Raw genomic sequence first — 16,097 nt, 5'->3', positions numbered from 1 at the left:
TCTGCTTTATCATTATTCAGCTAGTACTGCTAGAAGAGGACAATTGTTGGAACGTGTGTCGGTGAATTCATTTAATTGTAATGCATTATATTTTATTTTGTTAGTAAATTCTACATTTACTAATCTGATGCAATGAAGGTTTTTGTTTAACTACTAATTGCTTTATGTTCCATGTACATGCCACTGAGTGTACATGGCTCTTAAGTCCGATTTTGACTGGTACTGTCATCTACCGGTTATGTGGCCTCTAGAATTAATCACAGCTTCTCAGTGGTCGATGTCCCAATACAGGTTCGAGGACAGTGTAATTTATCTGTCCGTCATATTTTAATTGAATATAAAGTTTTAATAATGGCTGGCCTTTACCGTTGCTGTTGATTTTGGGCCAGAGAAATTTTCTCTCTTAAATATGGTATGTTTTTTTTTTTTTTTCTTTTTGTTGAAGTGCTGTCTTTTACAATGTTTTTGATGGCTCTCCTTCTAATCTTCTATCTTTCATTCTGCAGTTATTATTATCGTACTTTACGTTTTTTTTATTTAACTTGTTTATACATTTATTAACTTGGTATGATGATACCTTTTAAAACATGAGCTTGTTACTTTATGGACTTTGTTTTTTTTTTTTTTTTTGCTCCAATAAACTCCACATTAAACTCCAGTCTTAATAGAAATATTCTGTTGCAATAATTAACGAGGTTAAGTCCATTCGAACAGCTGAATTCAAGGTCAAACATGGAGATAGTTATTTTGTTTTATCGCAAAAGATGTGAGGAGTGCATGTTCTGTGGTCAATTTTTGCCACTTTTGTAGGATGAACAACTTCAGTTTTGAGAGATGGAGAACCGTGCAACTATCACCCACGTCTAGCTAACGACGTAAATAAAAAAGTTCATAAAAATTCATCCCGTCTTTGTAGGATTCGAACTCAGATTCACTCTGTGGAGAAGGAGAGCGATCGTAATCATTTTTATACCAACCGTGGTAAATTTGGAGATACTGTGTGACTCTTGTGACTAAATAAATTCTAAAGAGGGTGAAATGGTTAGTTTCTTTCATTGGTAATAGACTTATTCCCTGTGTAATATTATCTGATACTATACTTCGGGATGAATATAGGGCACACTGCCTTGTCTGTGATGACTCAGACTGTTTGGGAAGGGAAGAAAATCTCTCAAGTAAATAAGAGAAAGCTTGGAGGAAGTCTGCAAACAGATGGGAGGGAGGTGATGCATGTTTTCCGATATAATTAACGGAAGAGACATAAATCAAATCAGTAATCTGCTTCTGGTGAAAGGATCGAAATGTTTACACAGGGATGTTGTTACACCTTACCCCGCATCACGTTAGTTTACGTAGGACGAACAAGCAGGGGACAAATACCCAGAGTAAACTTGGGAGAACTTTGTATACTCTGTGTAGTGTAACATTGTATAGATAGGAACTCAGTTACACTGTCTTCATTGAATTAAGTAGAAATTTTCAAAGCAGTGAAATTCCCTACAAACTCTGTACTCTACTCCAATTTCTTAAATATTGAGACCTTGCCGTTAGCATAGTGGTTATAACCACAGTCCTCCCGTGCCAGCTGAGAAAGGCCTGCTTTCGAATCCCCTGAATGATGCCTGGATTTTTTTAATGAGTTTTTCGTAGAATGGATAATTAGTCGGTTTCAACAACGGTGTTTTCTCTTGGAAATTCAGGATTTTCGTCCAGAAAAACAGCAAACCAATTGGAGAACACACCGAATTAATTACAGGCACCTCATAGCCTTAACTGATTCTATCGAAATTATACTGACGCCTCACAACCTTAGTTTCTTTTGCGTTTAACGCACACATATTAAATATTAAACATGCAATGCATTTCTCTGTTTATTCTACTATGAAGAAAGCTTCAGAATAAGATGAACCCGAAATGCACTCAGCTGCTAGGCAACAGTAACCTCAGCCAGAAGCATGGTGATGATATCATGCCAGTCATCATTTTGATTGTAATTATTAATCGTTTCCAAGTAGTGATGTCTGGTAAACGCTGTAGTTTAAGCTGTTCAGAAAGCTGCGTGGTCCTTAACTGTTGAGGAAGATAGTGTTTATGGTTTGCCCACTTCAGTAGTCAGAATTCACTCGCATATATTCTCCTAATGTGAGTAGGGGTTGCTGACGCCCACAGTTCGGAGCCATACAATATGGCCGAATACACTGAGTTTCTTATATATCTTGCGGTTGTTGAAGTTTGTTTCCCGTGCAAGAGGTGTTGCTTGGTAGCCCAACGTAAGTAGTTCATTTTCTTTACAATCAGGTCCAATATGCAACTTGAACGTTAGTTTAGTATCAAATGTTACTCCCAGATCTGTATGCGTCTCAACAACTGAGATAGGTTTGCATTTAGTTTTGTGTATACGAACATAGGCGATTTTTTGAGCGAATACATCATGATTACAGTCTTCTGCGGATTTAGGGCGAAGCCAAATTTATCTAAGTACACGACTAAGTTCAGAAGCTTATGGTTAATCTGGTCATACAATGCACTGTTGTTCACGGATGGTTGGATGGACGTTAGGATCTTTATATCGTCTGCGTTAGTGCATACATCATCCCTACCCTTGCAGAACGAGATCATCATGGCGGTAAAGTGGAGTCCAGATAAGACTCCACCTTGTGGAACTCCTGCATGGAGTTGGCGTTGAAGGATTTGATTGTCTGTATGGCAATAAATAGAGCGACAAGTAAGTAGGGTCTGTAGCAACTTCAGCAAATTTCCTTTTATTAGGAAGGTGTGTTGGAGCAAATGAAGTAGACTATCGAAGGCTGCTTTTATATCAGCATATATTATTGCAATTTCATTTCCGGCTTAGAAAACATTTAGTATCGCGGCTTAAACTCCGAGAAGTTTAGTAATTGTTGATCTTTTAGTTATTGAATAATGAATTTGTTGAGGCTGCCCGGCCAGTATCTGATTCGACAACTTTATTCAGGCTGCAACGTAAATAGCCACATGCTCATTGTACAATGCACATGATAGGAGATTTGCTTTCACCAGAGTGAAGTAGTGAAAGTCCGAATCTTTTCCAGTATCTGAATGAAGCGCTGTATACCTAAACCTGAAATATCCAATTAACATTTGGAGTTGGTAAACGCTTTTCATAATCGCATTTGCGAATTCTTTTCTGTTATGCCTTTGTAGAAAAATCGAAAATTTGAATGAACCAGGAAATTACCAGAAGCGTTCAATAAATAATCTACCTAAGGTACTTCCCATAGTTATATTTCAATGATTCATGATTTATCCTGTTCCTACATATCTCAACGTGAATCATACTAATTTTGATCCACTATTTTCTTAGGTTGTGCTGCTTTAACAGAAAGAAGGAAGGCATTTGTATCAAATTATGGATTTGCTGAAATTGGAGCATCGTTCAGTCATCAGGTTTCTCACCAAAGAAAGAAATGGAAAAGGCCATTCATAGAAGGAGGGAGGCTATGTAGGGCAACAGCGCACCTTCAGAGTACCGGGTGAAATTCTGGCCAAAACAATTCAAGTAGGGTAAAGAGTCCATCGAAGATGATTCACGTCCAGGAAGGCCTGTGACAGCGACCACTCCAGAATGTGTGCCAATATGTGGAAACCCTTGTGCTGAATGACAGACTTTTAAAGGTTTTCTAAATCTCTAGGGAGCGTGATTTATGTGAGGGAACAGTTAAAACAGTCCTCCATGAGCATTTGGGAATGACGAAGATAAGTGCAAGGTGGGTCCCCACATTTCTGGCCCCTGTGCAGAAGCAATTCAGAGTATGGTGTTGTGAGAAGAATTTAGAGATTTACGGAGGGGATCCTAAAACTTTCATCACCAGAATTTTATAGGTGATGAAACATGGGTTCATCACTGTGATCCCGAGACCAAGAAAGAATCAATGAAATCGAAAAACAAGGTTCTCTCCCACCCAAAAAATTTCGGACACAACCTTCAGCTGGCAAGATTATGGCCACATTTTTATATATTTTTTTGGGATGCTGAGGGAATTTTGTACATTCACTATTTGGAACACAAACAGACAGTCACTGGGTAGTCGCAGTCATATGCATTCCTACTGTACAATCTAAGGGATGTCATAAAGGAAAACCCCCATAGAAAACCTTCCAAAGGTGTGCTGCTTCTTCAGGATAGTGCACCAATGCACAGGTCACATGCTGTTTTAGGATGGTCACAAATGTACAGGTCACATGCTGTTGCTGCTGCTTTGAGAGAATCTGACGACAGAAGTTATCCATCCATCTTACAGCTCGGATCTGGCTCCCAGTGACTATTTCGTCTTTCGACACCTCAAGAAAAACTTGCTTTGATGTCGCTTTACTGATGATAATGAACTGAAGTCTGCTGTTTCTGCATTCTTTGATGGACAGGACAACGAATTTTATTTGTTTGGTATTTCCTCATTGTCATAAAATGGAACAAGAGCATTGAAGTTTGGTAAGTTACATTGAAACATAAAACCAGATTTTTGCCTCTGTTTCATTTCATTCATAGGTAGGTAGATAATTTATTGGACCTTCGTATTATTGCTTCCATTTACACACTGTCCGATTTCGCTTTCCGATGTTTAAAACTAGAGCATAGGGAGGATATATTACTTGGCCCAAAAGATTCTTGGTAACAATCTGGTTAATAATTGTTGGAAGTAATGATAATTTTCTGGATGATTCGCTGTTCCAATTTTTAAATAGGGGCATAGGGATATACTGTAACTCATAAGGTTGTCTGCGTTATTTATATATATTCCAAATGTGGTGAATATGTTGCCCATACAACCTTCCGGGGATAGAAGACTTGGTATTTCGAAGTTTTACCAACTTGTTAATCTTCCGGTAAATCCTAGGATTTACCGGAAGGTTAACAAGATTGGTGAAGGAACGAAGGGCTGGTTTTACCAAGGATGGCTTCGGGATAGCAAATTGCAGCGTCTGGAGAGTAGGCATTTGAAAGTTGAGGTGTTTAAGGCTTTGAACGGATTGTGCAACTCAATTCTGATTCTTCCTGTTGCTCAGACTACACACATGAGGCCTAAATTCAAATTGAGGAAAGATAGTTGCAGGATACATGTGCGGAGGTTTGCCTTCAGCCAGAGGATGGTTGATTCTTGAAACAAACTGCCATCTGTTGTTAAGCAAGTGGGTAGTAGTTTAAATGTTTTATTTTTGTTTTTGGCTGATGCTCTGTAAACTTGCTTTTTTGCATCGTATGGATGCAATAATATATTAATAATGATATACAGCATCTTTCGATCACGATTAGTACGTTTGGTAGCTGATTATTCTAAATTAGGAAGGTGGCGCTTTCTGTAAAAAGCAGTCAGACTCTTGAACTTGTATTATACATTTTTATTATGTTATAACTAAGAAAACCAAATTGTTTCTGTGTATTTTAATTAAACAGTTGCCTATCATTTTCTAACATTTACTTTCACTTCTGTTTATCTGTTGCTGTTTGAATTCTGTAAACTCTAGAGTAAACGTTTTCAGAAAACCAGTTTTATGTATTTCTTATTTTATTATTATTTTTTGAAAGTGTAAACTCATGGATACTACCATGTTCATGTGATTATTTTTACAATGTGCGTTATATCGAAATACGAAAGTTCACAATCCTATCATTTTTAATGGCCCAAGGCAAATCTGCATAAGCGGTATTGCATCTCAACTTGGAGCATTAATGCAACGAAAGGTATTATTATAAAACCGCCATTAAAGGAATAAATGACAATTTGGCTGTGTGCCAAGAAAGACTACTAAACTTAGCTTACCTTCAATAAAACTATATTACAAACATAAAGAGAACAAACACGCATTTTATTGTCCTTCTGAGGTTTCGGGAATTGTAAAGAATGGCGTCTCCTCTATTTCTTTGAATCAAAACGAGAGAGAGAGAGAGAGAGCTATTTGTAATGAGTAGAATCCAGTTATTTCTATGGGATAACTATTTTATTGGCATGCTATTAAATGGCATCAGATATGATCGTTTCGAAAATTAATGCTAATATCGAAGTCCTCCAAAGCAGAAAGGTTGCCGTGGTATTATATTTTCACTTCTTTTATTATTTCGAGAGGTTTTTTACAGTTTTCCATAACTTTTATTAATATCTAAAGGGAAACTTAGAGGACATAAGGAGTAAAAAGAATCTTTGAATTTTGAGAAAATGTATGTTTCCAGTTTATTGGGAATAGCGACTACTAGTGTATAACTGTTCACCGGAAATAACGTTTTCATATAAAATAGCATATTTATAGGTTGATCAAGATTTTCGTAAGGATCTGGAAGAATGAATTAAGATGCCAGTAATTCCATAAACATTTTAATCTTTCTGACGAAGTACTTACGAAGACTTTTTTTTATATATTTTGCTTTGTTATAAGTTTCAAATTATAATCTTGCCTCCTTGTTTCTCATTATGTTACTGGAATATGGTAGGTTCGATAACCCATCGTCTTTGGGATTTCCATAAAAAAAAAAAAAAAATCTGAAGGCAAGGACTAAACGGATTTGAAGGAGATAATGAACTTCTGCCATCTCTAAGTTGTAATTCCAGTGGCAAGCAATTATGATCAAGCGATAGCGTGCTTCTATTGATAAACTTAATGCGGATTCATATTCCTTTTTTCGCTTGCAAAGTACGTCAACCCTTTTATTCGCTTGCAAAGTACGTCAACCCTTTTATTCGCTTGATCACAGGCGGAACAGTTCCTGCTTCCACGCGGCAGGGCTGGAAATCTGGGTGGAGTTTTCCCTCAAGGCTTAAATGAACACAGGTCCTATGCAATGCTAAAATCATCGTCTACCCCAGTGCAGTCACAACATTTAATGAATCAAGTCAACATGGCTTTCGTCAAAAGAGTCTTATGAAGGAGGCCAAATTTTAGTTTTTTAATGCTTTTTTTATTTATTTTTCCAAAACGAGCATCTTGTAATGGTTTCCATAGATATAGAGAAGTCATTCAACACCAGTGGTTCCATAGCTTACTTAGCGATCTTCACTGTCTTGGTTACGGGCAACCTACCTATATTTTTGAAGAAATTTCTCCGAAGTTATTCTTTCCAAGTTCGATGCTGTACATGCCAACTCTACAGCTTTCCTCCAGGAGAAAGGGTTTCCCGCTAGAATCAGCAGGGAGTTCCGCTCTTTTTTCCCTTATAACAGATTCTCTTACTAAACGGCTTCCATATAGGATCGAGGTTTATACGCAGATGACCTCTCTACTTGTTTTTCCCAACACGTGATAGCGATCGAAGGGGGAGCTTGAGATAACGGCGTGATCGTATTTAACAGTGCCATGAGGATTGCGTTTGGCTCTTTCATTACATCGGCAACACACAGTCTCTACACTGATGCTAACGAGCTTCCATTGCATACCTTCCGTAGGAAAGATCATTATCTAAGTAAGCAGTCAAAATACAAAGTTGGGCCTCGCATCCTATTCAGCCATACATATTCAACCATTAAAAAATCGTTTCAGAAATATACCTAGTTTGTAAAACCAGCAGGTCTTGGCCTTCTTGAATTGATACAGGATTGCCACATGTCCATCCATAACATGCGACAGGGGATGGACAGATAGTAGTTCCATCTGTCTAGCTCTTCTTATGATATGTCTAATTCTTCCTTTAAATTTGCTCAAACTACCCACTTCCACAACCAGATAGGAGTTTGTTCCATCATTCAATTACCCTTTGGAAGATTTAGCAAATTTTCTCACGTCTATCCTGAACCCTTCCTTTTTCAGTTTAAGTTTGTTCAATTATGTATATTGTCTGAGAAAGAGGTAGAATACCATTATCATTTAGTTTATCAATCCATTTAAAGCCTTATATTCTTCAAACAGGAGTCCTCGCAAGTGCCTACTTTCCAAGTGCTTCAATTTGCAGAACTGAAGTATTTTGTCGTAACAGTACCCCTTTGTATTCTTGACTAATCTGGTTGTTCTTCTTTATACCAGTTTAAAGAGGTCGATCCACATCTTTCTTACCTATGGAGGCTTCCAGACTCATGCGCAGTACTGAAGATGGACCCTAACCACTGCCTTACACAATGGATAATCACCTCGTTGTACCTGCTGGCAAAGTTATTCTATATCGTTGACATAGCCCCATGAAATGTTCTAGCAGCCTGTCTGCACTGCTAAAAGAACTTCATGCCGCACTGTACATTTACGCTTAGATCTCTTTCGTTTGCTAGTACCCGAGTGTGGTTCTATCTGTCGACCAGATTGGTGGGTTATTCTGGGATTACTGCTACCCAGGTGCAGTACCTTGCATTTACCAATGTTAAAGCACAATTTTCAGTTCTCAGTCCATTTTTTCTAGGTCTTGATGCGACAATACGTTTAATATGCTTTAATCACTACAGTTAATAAATAAAAGAACTGAGACACCACATGAAGAGCTATTTCAAAGTTTGCCAGCTTCTTAGTTGTTCTGGCGATACTCAGGATTTTTAAATGCATAGCGGATTCCCCTTTTCAAATGCCGCTGTAAAATAAAATAAAATAAAAATAATTGCAACTGAGGAGCAGTCGTTGTAAACTGTATTTGCATCCGCGTTGAACATATGCCAAGCATTTAGCATCAAATACCCGGTCTTTGAGAGGCAAAATGATCCCCATGATCACTTAGTTGAAGTGTATGAACTTTCTTTGACTATTAAATTCCTTCATATGGAAAGTCAGAAACGTGATGATTATATGAAGCTTCATAACTGACAAAAGGAGAGTTTCTTCGGTTATTTCACCACCAGTGGCATCCTCTTGAGACGGAGTATCAGACCATAGCGACCTTTCATTATTATCCTCCTGTCTCCAAGAAGATATATTTGCAGAAGAGATGAGCCACCTTTTTGAAGAAGTGAGCCATTTTTTCAGCTAGTATACATACTCGTATTTATGTATGTGTACGAGGTGCGGCAATAAAGTTTCCAGAGTGCAATAAAAAGAACTCAAAATTGGTTTCAATTTTATTTAAAGTAATCACCACCTAATTAAATGCACTTATTACACCATTCTGAAGTTTTTGAAAGGAGTTAGCGAAGACATCCAAAGAGATTGATGTTCAGTTTGGTATATAAGGTATAAGGTATGTTAGTGTCTAACGGCTCCTGGGATTTCTCCCATCTCCGCGGGTGTACATTGTATCGGGGCCAGAGATTTGAAGTGTGTGGGAGTCATGTGCTGTATATTGTGTTGTGCCCTTTGTTCCTCCGGTCTATTAGCCGCCGAGCCCCTAGTGAGACCCGACGTTACCACACCATGCCACGGGGAGGCTGACCGGGTGTACCACTGTAGCTAGAGTACTCTGGCGGGTCCTGCCACATACTTTCCTGGGATTTCAGTGGCTAGGACCAGATTTCAGAATGAGATGATCGCTGTTTCTTGAGCAACGGTTGTAATTTTAACAGAGCGTAGGGTTGTTCGCTGATAACTTGTTCTAGGGCCAAATAGGTCGGGCAGTAATTTTGATGTTTTTAGATTTAGACCTGTGGGGCATGCGTGTGTGTGTATATATAAATATATATATATACACACACACACGCGCACACACACACATATATATATATATATATATAAAAACTAAATAAAAAAAAAAACGTTGTGCAAGAGAAAAGTAAGGGAGGAAGGCAGAAGACTGGAGGGTAGGAAACAGGTTCAGTTTGGTTGTTACGTTTTTCTTTATGCCCTCAACATCGTGAAATTTTTTTCCTCTGACGGCAGGTTTCACACTGGGAAAGAGAAAGAAGTCCGCTGGTGCTAGATCGGGAAAGTAGGGTGGATGATTGATCTGTACAATGCCAGGTTTCGTCAGAACTGTCTTCACAACAAGTGCGGAATGGGCGGAGACATTGCCATGCAGCAAGAACCAGCTGCCTTTCTCTCGAAATTGCAGCCTCACCTAGGAGATTCCGGTCAAAAGTCTTTGAAACACCCGTACGTGGAATGCAACATCGTCTTGATTCTGGACTTCTGTAAACGAAACATTTTTGGGCCTTGGTGATGATTTTGAAGTGCACTGCATGCTTTTACGCTTCGTCTCTGGATCGTACTGAAACACCCAACTGTAATCTCCGTGACAATACAGTCGTGGAAATCAGGGTTGCTTGACAAGTCTGGATGAAGTCTTCCCATAATAACAGTTTTTGTTACTTCTGGTCATCACTGAACCTATGCGGCAAAAATTTTAAACAGACCTATTTTCCTAAATCTTCACGCAGAATTAAACAAATGTGTCTCCTTATTCATATCTAGCTCATCAACCATTGTTCTTAGGGTTAAACGATGATCTGTTTCCACAATTTCTCGATCTTTTACAACTTCTGTACTCATTTGGAGAGGTTGACAGACGCCCACTTCTTGCGTCATCGCGAACATCCTCACGTCCATCTTTGAACCTCTTATACCATTCAAACTCACTGGTACAACTTAACAATTTTTAAAATTTCATAGATTTCTGTTGCAGATTTTGCCAGATTAAAGCAAAATTTGATATTCGTTTGTTGCTCCATTGAAAAATCGTGACACGAAACGTTAACGCCACTAACGAAATTGATTGTTACTTGCAACCTGTTAATCTACTGGACTATTTTTGAAACACGTCTTTTGAAGGAAATTTGAACTGCAAAACACCACCGTTTATTTTCAAACTCATTGAATATGACCGGAACAGTACCAGTCCAGGAACTTTATTGCAATGTCTCGTATGGTCTCGTATTTATTTATTCATTCCTTTTGCAATTGTAATATCATCCAGTACTGCGACTTTGTAAAACTCCTTCATCAGCTTAGTCAGCTGAATTATTAGGAATAATTGCTGCTGCTGAAAAATGAAATAATATCTACTCCACAAGCGAGATCATTCCACTCTATATATAAGAATATTTATAAAATGAACTACTTTTCTGTGCCCTGTAGGGCCGAAATTCTCTTTGCAGTCGCTCCGACCATCTCTAAATAGATTTACACTAGTTACTTTGAATGCCCCTTAGAACATCCAGACAAAATCCTTCTACAGACATAACATACTATTCAGTATCATACATCGGCGATTGTGACATCGAGACGGTACAGAGAAATGGGGCTCACAGCAACTGCGATGTTGCTTGCTGGTTGGTCTTTAAACCCAATATTGGTGAGAGCTGCCTCTCTTATCTTTTACGGCTAAGCCACAGAGGAAGGATTCTTGCCCAAGCAAATGGTATAGTTAGCCAAATAAATGGGTGATGAATGTAGGTATAAAGATTTACCAGTGAAAACAGGTATAAGATTAGTGTCATTAGTCAGTCAGATCTGAGTGCTTTCTTCTTATCTGTATGACCCTTGCCACTGAAAAATCTTTCTACTTTTTCGTGTACCGTATTGACATATACACAGTCTTACTCTACTCTACGAATGGGGAAACAGGTCCTATGCATGCAACATGTCACATAACCTGCTATAAATATGCACACTGGGCTTCGAACAGGCAAATGCAAACGTACGCATGCAAGATGACACATTCAACAGAATTGAGACTTCCAACGTGGAGTGATAGTAGGATGCCACATACGCAAGCGTTCTGTACGAGATATCGCAGTTACGCTGGGATCCCTATGTCAACGGTTAGTGGCGTCATATGCAAATGAAAGAGGAATGGGAATGAATCTGCCAAAAAACGGACTGGTAAACCCCGAAAACTAACAGAGCGGAACAAGAGAATTCTGCTAAGAACTGTGCGCATAAATCGTAATTCGCCATTGTCCTAAGTCAAACAAACCCTCTGTGAGAGTATTGGAACTAATGTCAGCACTAGTACAATACGAAAGGCACTCCATGATATGGGTTACAATGATCGTGCAGCTGCTCACAAGCCATTGATCACCTCAACAAATGCTAGATGCCAATTAAACATGGAGTAAGGAGCGCGAATCCTGGACTGTAGAGCAGTGGAAAACAGTCCTATGGACAGACGAGTCGCGATTCGCACTCTACCAGTCTGATGGCCATTCCTGGGTGTGGCGAATGTCAGGGGAACAGTTCCTTCCTGATTGTATCCTCCCAACAATGAAGTTTGTTGGAGGCAGTGTCATGGTATGGGGCTCCTTTCATGGTTTGGCTTGGGCCCATTAGTCGTTATCGACAAAACCATGAATGCTGTGCAATACCAGGACAGCCTGGACAATTATGCACTTTCAACATTATGGCAATACTTCTGGGAAGGCCCATACCTGTATCAGCAAGACAACGCGCCATGCCATGCTGTTCGGGTCGTAACAGAGTGGTTTGAGGACATGGGCGTGGAAAAGTTGGATTGGATTGGCCAGCCCAGAGTGCTGATCTGAACCCTATCGAGCATCTTTGGGATATATTGGATCGTCGGGTAAGTGTACGTCGAGATCGCCCAAAGAACAAGGCCGAACTGGTGGCTGCATTAAAGGCCGAGTGGAGGAACATATCACCTGCCATTTATAAAAAAATCTGGTTGAGAGTATGCCGCGAAGATTGAAGGACGTCATAAATGCAAAAGGTTTCAGCACAAAATATTAAATGACACGATAAAAGCTCTCTTTTTGTCTAAAGATAGATGTATGGATATTAATGGTAGGGCAGCGTAAATTATATGAATAATTACGTATATATTACATATATAATTATTTATTTATATACGAATATGAATAATGTGGATATTATTTAAATATAAATATATTATTTATATTTATATATGCGAAATTAAATATCATGCTTTTATATCGTCACTATATGCGTCTGTCAACTATATGCATGTATTATTATTAAATAATTAAATTATACAATTATACAATACAATAATTAAATTATAAATTATTACAATTCCATTCCTGAATGTCTCGTTTGATAAATCCAGCAAGTTTTTCCCTCCCTTACTTTAGTATTCCTGAATGAAATCCCGATATCTAAATGCGATTTACCGGCCATAAGTACATGAATACATCTTGTTAGTCCATTGGTACTGCAGCAAGAGCTTGGTTATATTATAATTTTTGATGTCATTCACACAATAAAGATCATAATTGGAGTTTCTGTAATCGGTAAAATGATATCTTTGTGCATGTGTTCTTTTTCCTTTTTCATAATTTCATAATGACCCAGCCACAATATCATTTTATTATTCCATCATTGTAATGAAGAAAATGCTAAATTAATTCGTAAGCTATTTTTTATCGCGCTCTGACCTCCGTTTATTGATGATAGTTTTCCTGCAATTTCTGTAATTTATTTTGAAATACCGAGCACGTTTTACATCCTTTTTTTTTCAATTCAAGGAGATGATTAGTTCGACATGTTTTTTTACGAACATTGCTGATATCTTTATTTCAACTTAGGAAATTACTTGAAGTGCGGATTTCTTTCCATTTTTCTTTAATTAAACAGTGTTCTTCATCCTTAATTAGGGAGGCATTCTTTTGTCATATTTGGAGGAAGAAAACACTCTTTCATTATTTTTTAACCTCTGATATAGTTAATCAAAGTTTTTAAAATTATCTTCGCAGTCTATCTTATTCTGAATTAGAATGCGGGTGTCTAGTAACAAACAGTTTGCCATTTCTAATTTCTTTATCACTTTATCATCCGTGTTTTCTGCTTATGAGATTAGTTGCATTCACCTTTTCCACACAGTTTGGGTCCAAATTACAACTTGAAGGTTCTTTTCAGGTGGAATGAACGAAAATTACATTGTTTTTTGAAGTAGATGTCGAAGTGCTGGTCGTTTTTCTTTGCTCTTCTATTAGAAATGAAAGAGTTTTTTTATAAACGTTACTATGAATGTGCTAATGATACGCACTATGGTAAATATTTCGATTTATGCAAGTTCCAGCTTAATTTTACAGCATATAAAAGCATTGTATCATTGAATAACAACCGAACGATAGCATTCAAGTTTAGTTTAAGGTGTTTGAGTTCTGTAGATGTACTCTTCATTTTAAAACACTTTTCGTCAATTCACAAAGTTTCGTGAATCGCAATCTGAATTGTATTTTTTTTTTCATTATTTTTATTTATTATTATTTTTCAATTTTAAATTTGTTAAATAAATTTGTTCAATAGTTAAATTTGTTAAGATTGGAGATAATTGGGGATAAAGCTTTTATTATGAACTTTCTTGAATTGCAAAAGATAAACATTTTTATCTTAAATCTTATGAATCTTATGAATTTTTCCATCAACTTTAAGACGGTTTTTACGTTATTTATTCTCTGTCTTTTCTATCCAGTGCATTTTTTATCTCAAAAATGTCTATAGCTGAAAAGTAGTTTAAAATAAAACTGCCCATTAATTTAAATGGAAAAAAATGTTCAGAATTGGCAGCGTATTTCTTTTTCCAAACCTCACCAAGATATATTGATGCTCTGTCGCTAGAGTTAGATATAAACAGGTTATGAGGAATACAGTGACACACAATTTGGCCATAGTCGCTCTTGTACCTCCAACTCATCATTCCAACAACTAAGTTAAAACTGCCCGAATACGAAACAGCTCTCTCTCTCAATGGAAATTACAATATCCCCTCTTTTAAATACGAAAGCCACCGTTCTTTATATTTTGATGCAGAGCTTAATTCGTTACTTGTTTAGCTCCCTGCTGAATCTTAAGACTTCTCGTATAGAACAAACGCTATATGAAAAATGGCCAGCCCACAAAGGCAGAACTTAATAAAACAGCAATCAATAATTCTCACATCACTTGTTCATTACACGTATCTGTAGGTACCACTGCGCAAGCGCTTACAAAATTGAACTTAGGCTCACCTTCGAAAGATATTTCTTTCTTTTTTTTTTGTTTCGTGATAGCGAAACGTTACATGGAAATGCTCTCCATTTGTGATTGATGAATTCAATCCAAGCAACTTCTAAAGACGTTTCACGAAGCTCACCTGCTCTTAACACGTTGTCAGGATATAAATGTACATTAAAGAAAGGCAATTAAAATTTTTAAACCTCTCTCTCCCTCCCTCACCTTATAATGCCGTTGTAGGTAACTGGTTTTGTCTCTGATGAGTGAATTATTCGATGTGTAAGTTCCCTGGAGAAGCTTTAATGATGGTAATGGAATCAGACGTGTTCTGGAGTTCAACAGCCTGTCTTAGTCACCTCTTGGGCGTGTGTAGGGAATTATTAAACATCCTTAATGATAAGAAACGGTTGTTTAGGAATAATACGAAGTCCGAGACACCGATTTAATGTTCGACTGCAGCTTCTGGTGGAGCTTGAGTTCTTGTAAGTAATGTTTTGTTCCTCGAGGGACAAAACGTTATTTACAAGAACTGCAATTCTTTAAAATTGATTATTAAAAAAGCTAACCTATCGCAGTGGATAAACAAGAACTGCAATATTTTACCCGAAGTATTAGGATACTATGAGAGAACAGTACCTTTCAGATCAGATTTTAGTTCAATGTAAAGCCACTTCGTCCCGGAAAATATAGCAGCAAGCCTTCGTGGAGCATTTCCCACCGTTATATGACGCATCGTAGGAAATATTTCTGATTTCTCCAGCAAAAAAAAATGTTTTATTGGGCAAGTAATGTTGGTCTCCACAACAGCCTCGCATGTCTTTCCAAACCTTCCAACAACAATCTGTAGTAGATTTATTGTACAGATCGGGCCTCGGAGCAATCACTGTGTGTGTGTGTGTGTGTCGCGCGCGCACATATTGGGGAATGTGGAAGAGATGTATACCTCTTTTTCTTCTCCCACTTTACGAATAGGGTATAGTTTGTATATATATTTTTGCTGCTATTTCACACATTAGTGCACATGGTGTTCAGATGTTTTTAACTATAGTTAAATATGTTATTATTAATTCAACTGTTCACATTTTAAATACAAAGAATAGCCGGAAAATTTTAAATACTATTAAATTAAATTAAATTAAACTATATGCATTTTTAGATACGCAGGAAGTTACTGCAAAATTTATTTGATTGCTATACAGTTTCTGAATGATTAACACTGGCGGAGAATATAATGCTCTGCTGAACTCTGCGATACGGTTGCCAAATAGCAACTTTCGGAAAGCCTGAAGTTAGATGAGATGGGCTTGTACATT

This window comes from Mastigoproctus giganteus, chromosome 6 (assembly GCF_048544385.1).
Source record: "Mastigoproctus giganteus isolate SK-2022 chromosome 6, ASM4854438v1, whole genome shotgun sequence".
NCBI classification, from domain to species: Eukaryota; Metazoa; Arthropoda; class Arachnida; order Uropygi; family Thelyphonidae; genus Mastigoproctus; species Mastigoproctus giganteus.
The sequence above is the reverse complement of the archived record's forward strand: the minus strand, read 5'-3'. Positions refer to the sequence as shown.